This window comes from Mirounga angustirostris, unplaced genomic scaffold, assembly GCF_029215605.1.
Source record: "Mirounga angustirostris isolate CCGP_5_RB_7025 unplaced genomic scaffold, mMirAng1.0.hap1 SCAF_11, whole genome shotgun sequence".
NCBI lineage: Eukaryota > Metazoa > Chordata > Mammalia > Carnivora > Phocidae > Mirounga > Mirounga angustirostris.
This window is the reverse complement of record NW_026991719.1, coordinates 14,256,552-14,262,006: the sequence shown is the minus strand read 5'-3', so window position 1 is coordinate 14,262,006 and position 5,455 is coordinate 14,256,552. Positions and strand designations below refer to the sequence as shown.

Below are 5,455 nucleotides of genomic sequence, written 5' to 3'. Positions count from 1 at the left end.
CATGATAAACGTACTCTTTAATCCCCATCACCTGTTTCACTCACCCCCACCTCCCCGTACCTCCCCTTTGGTAACTGTCAGTTTGTTCTCTGTAGTTAAGAGTCTGTTTTTTGGTTTGTCTCTTTTTTACTTTCTTTGTTTGTTTTGTTTCTTAAATTCCACATTTGAGTGAAATCACATGGTATTTGTCTTTCTCTGACTGACTTATTTCACTTACCATTATACCCTCTAGATCCATCCATCCATGTTGTTGCAAAATTTCATTCTTTTTTATGGCTAATATTCCATTGTGTGTGTGTATGTGTATATATGTATGTGTGTATATATATCTCAAATTTTCTTTGTCCATTCATCTGTTGATGGACACTTAGGCTGCTTCTGTAATTTGGCTATTGTAAATAATGCTGCAATAAACATAGGGGTGCATATATCTTTTCTTTTTTTTTTCCCTCCAAATTTCTGGTTTAAAAAGGACTTGTTTGAGAAGAAAGGTCCCAAACATCAGGTTGTTCACAAAAACAACCTACAGTATCAGCTTTAGAAAACAAATCTTAAGACTATTGCACTAATTTTTTTTCTAGAGGATGCATTTGACATGCCAACTCTCATTCACAAAAATACATTGTTACATTTGTGAACAGCCCCACACAGCACTCTTGTGTGGGGTATAACACATATACCTTGAACTCAAAGCTGCTTTCAAGTGCTACTCAAGTAATGTGATTGCCTTTGCAGTTAGGGAAGCAGCTACTGAGCTCAAGTATGAATGGAAAGAACTGTACTCCCTGCATAGCAAGAGATTATTTTGGAGACCGTTGATAAAAACCACACATCGTTTTTATCATTAAGTCATAAAGAGGAATCAAAAGCAAAAGCAAAACTTACAGGGTAAGACAATGCCTAGGAGCGTCAGAGGAAGCGATGAGACCAGGCACAGGGCAGTATGAATTAATGAACATGGGAAGGACAAGGATGGGGACAACAGTAAGTGTGTGCTGAAGAAGATACCAGGAGAGGGGATCTGGTGAAAATTTTGATCTTAGACAAGTGCCTAAGTAAAGAAATAATGAGACAAAATTTCCAAACCCCGCTGTGTGTTTAAGAGTCATCCTCGCCATTGACGCCGTCTCTGTCATCCTTTCCTTCCTCAGCCTCTTTTTCATCACCCTTCACTCAACTCCAGCTGCTCATCAGCCCCCCACCAATCTTCATTATCATCATCATCCGGGAGGTCCCCCTCCACAGCAGAGCCATCTGCACCCCTCTCACACTCCATCTTCACATGAGTCTCATCTTTCTTCAGGTAGCCGCTACTCTGCTCCTCTTCTCAGTTATCATTCTTCATCTCTATTCCTTAATTGCTCTGTTCTTTTCAGTTTTTTTCCAGGCTTTCCAGTAGAGAACCTACTTTTTGTTTTATCTGGGTCAACTCCTTCTTAATGATGTGAAGGTCATCTCCTTTTAACTTTCCAGACTTGGAAGAAGATCCTCACTGTCCACTCTTAGAACTGAAGCCCCGTTGCCCCTTCCTGAGGTGTTTCCTGATACACAGTGGCATTTTGAGGGACTACAGCCCAAGCAATAGGAGGAGGAAGAGCACATGCTGGGTAACTCTACTCCATCCTATCATAATAATCCAAGTGAAAAGAGGAGCCATACAGCTCCGCTGCAGATCATTTTGCACATGCTTCTCCTCATTTCACTTTTGGCTCTGGAGACAGATTAGTATCTAAAACCTGGCCAGCTGTCATTCTGCCATCCTCCCCTGCCACAGCAGCTTGGGCATTTCTCTCAATAACATACTGAACAAAGGCAAAGCCCTTAAGAACAGAGCAACCCACAATTTGGCCATATTGGAGAAAATTGCCTCCATGCCTGATTTCTTGACCACAAGAGTATTGGGATTCCCAGTGAATTCATGGGAGTTCATGGAGCAAGGATCTCTCTTGTTGGTAACATTGCTGGCCATTGTCTTTGATGATAAGGCTTCTCACAAAGCCAAAAATTGTAGCTGAAGATCAAAAAAATCTCACTCTAAGTAAAGTTCCACTAACTTATATATTTCAAGTGACTTGTAACCAGGATGGGGGAGGGAGAAGAGATTTGATTCTGAATCTCCTACTCCCGGGTTCTACCTGGAGAAGCAGTTGGATTTACTGGATCGTCTGGTAATTCTATTTTAATTTTTTGAGGAACCTCCATACTGTTTTCCACAGAGGCTGCACAGTTTGCATTCCTACCAACGGTGCACGAAGGTTCCTTTTCTCCACATTGTCACCAACATTTGTTATTTCTTGTCTTTTTGGTTTTAGCCATTCTGACAGGTGTGAGGTGATATTTCATTGTAGTTTTGATTTGCATTTGCCAGATGATGAGTGATGTTGAGCATTTTTTCATGTGTCTGTTGCTCATCTGTAGGTCTTCTTTGAAGAAAGGTCTGCTCATGTGTTCTGCCCATTTTTAATTGGATTTTTTGTTTTTTGGGTGTTGAATTGTATAAGTTCTTTATATATTTTAGATACCAACCCCTTATTGGGTATGCCATTTGCAAATATCCTCTCCCATTCATTAGGTTGCCTTTGAGTTTTATTGATTGTTTCCTTTGTTGTGCAGAAGCTTTTTATTCTTATGCAGTCTCAATAGTTTTATTTTTGCTTTTGTTTCCCTCGCCTCAGGAGATATACCTAGAAAAATGTTGCTATAGCCAATGTCAAAGAAATTACTACCTGTGCTCTCCTCTAGGATTTTTATGGTTTCAGGCCTCACATTTAAGTCCTAATCCTTTTTGAGTTTACTTTTTGTATAGTGTAACAAAGTAGTCCAGTTTCATTTTTTGCATGTAGTTGTTCAGTTTTCCCAGCACCATTTGTTGAAGAGACTTGTTCCCATTGCATATTCTTGCCTCCTTTGTCGAAGATTAATTGACCATATAATCATGGGTTTATTTCTAGGCTCTCTATTCTGTTCTGTTGATCTATGTGTCTGTTTTTGTGCCAGTACCATACTGTTTTGATTGCTATAGCTTTGTAGTATATGTTGAAATCTGGGCTTTTGATACATCCAGTTTTGTTCTTTATCAAGATTGCTATGGCTATTTGGGTTTTTTTGTGATTCCATACAAATTTTAGGATTATTTGTTCTAGTTCTGTGAAAAATGCTCTTGGTATTTTGATAGGAATTGCATTAAATCTGTAGATTGTTTTGAGTAGTATGGACATTTTAATAACATTTGTTCTTCCAGTCCATGAGTATCAACTGCATTTTATATGTCAGCATTTTTGCACATCATGAACGAATTTTTAAATATTTATTTATTTATTTGAGAGCAAGAGAGCAAGAGAGAGAGAGCATGAGCCGGGGCGGGAGGAGGGAGAGGGGGCAGAGGCAGAGGGAGAAGCAGGCTCCCCACCGAGCAGGGAGCCTGATGCGGGGCTCGATCCCAGGGCCCTGGGATCATGACCTGAGCCGAAGGCAGATACTTCATCAACTGAGCCACCCAGGTGCCCCCAGGAAGGAATTTTTAAAAAGATACCAATTAAAATGGTAACAAGAGTATGTAAGTTATCTAGGAATATGTCTATGTAAGTTATCTAGGAATATGTCTAACAAAAATGTAAAAGAATTCCATGGAATAAATTTTAAAATTTTATTGAAAGATGTTAAAGAAAATCTAAAGTCAAGTCTATGAACATACTAAGTTCATAGATGGGGGATTCAATACTGTAAGTAGTTCTTCAAACTGATGTATAAATTCAATACAATCCCAACAACCTTAATTTTGGCATGCTGTTTCTAAAATATATATGAAGAATAATACCCAAGGGTAGCCAAGATGCTCCCAAAAAAGAGAAAGTAGGTGGTGGAATTTGACTCTCCAAATATTATATAACTGTAGTAAAGACAGTGTACTCCTGATAAGGGCTAGAAAATGGAACAGAAAAGACACCCCAGACACAGACTCATACATATATGAAAACCTGATATATGACAGTTATAATTACAACTGGGAAGGAAAAAAAAAGAACTATTCAATATATAGTACTGGGAAAATTGGCTATCCCTAAGGGAAGAGAATGAAAATAAATCCCTACCTCACCATATACTGTACAAAATGAACTACTACTTTATTATACACATATATCCAGTCCAGATGGTTTAAGAAATTAAATGTGAAAGACAAAACCTAAAAACTTTTAGAAGAAAACATAAGGAAATATTCATGTGACAACTCTGGGGGTAGGTAATGATTTCTTAAATAAGACAGAAAAAGTTCAAACTTTAAAGAAAAAGATTGATACATTTGATTATATGAAACTTTAGGACGTCTGTACATAAAAGAGCTTCATTAAGAGAGTGAAAAAGATAGCCACAATTTGAGTGAGGATATTTGCAATACAGGTAACTAACAAATAATTCTTATCTTATGTGTATGTTATCTATGTTACACACACACACACACACACGTGTGTATATTCTATTGCTGTGTAACAAATTACCCCAATACTTACAAATTTAAAATGACACATATTTATGATCTCACAGTTTTTGTAGGACAGGAATCTGGGCGTGGTTTAGCTGGATCCTCTGCTTCACGGTCTCATTGGCTACAGTCATCTCAAGGCCCCAACTGGGAAGGATCTTCCAAGCTCAAACTCATGTGGTTGTTGGCAGGATTCAGTTCCTCAATGAGTTGTTGGCAGGAGGCCTCCCTCAGTTCCTTGCCACATGAGCATCTAACACATGGCAGCTGGCCTCATTGTGAGGAGCGAGCAGGAGAGGGCGCCAGCAAGAGAACCTGCTAGCAAGACACAAATCATGATGTTTCGTAACCTAATCTCAAAAGTGGTATCTCATCACTTTTGCCATATTCCATTTGTTAGAAACACATTACTAGGTCCAGTCTATACTCAAGGGGCGTGGATTACACAAGACTATGAATACCAGGAAGTAGAGATCATTGTTGGTCATGTCAGAAGTCTATTACAATGTATATCAACCTAGGGGCACCTGAGTGGCACAGTCGGTTGAGCCTCCAACTCTTGGTTTCAGCTCGGGTCCTGATCTCAGGGTTGTGAGATCAAGCCCCACGTCGGGCTTCATGCTCAGTGCGGAGTCTGCTTAGAGTTTCTCTCTGTCTCTCCCCCTCCCCTTCCCACCCCCCTCTAAGATAAATAAATACATCTTTTTAAAAAGACAATATGTATCAACATAATAGAAAATTATGCAGAAGACATTAACAAATATTTCATAGCCAGGGAAACACAAATGACCCACAAACAAACAAACAAAAAAACAAACTGAAAAAGCAAATGTCCAGCACCAGTAAAATGGATAAATCATGATATAACCATACAGTGAAATACTGTACAACAGCGAAAATGGATAAACTATAGCTGGACACATAAATGTGGAGGAACCATTCCAAAGCATAATACTGAGTGAAATAGGCAATTCA

At 38.9% G+C, this 5,455-nt stretch overlaps 1 pseudogene; it reads right to left on the bottom strand.

Annotated features, from left to right (window-relative positions):
- Nucleotides 1-1,098: 1,098 nt before the first annotated feature.
- Nucleotides 1,099-1,984, bottom strand: LOC123852071 (heterogeneous nuclear ribonucleoprotein C-like; annotated as a pseudogene).
- Nucleotides 1,985-5,455: the final 3,471 nt, after the last annotated feature.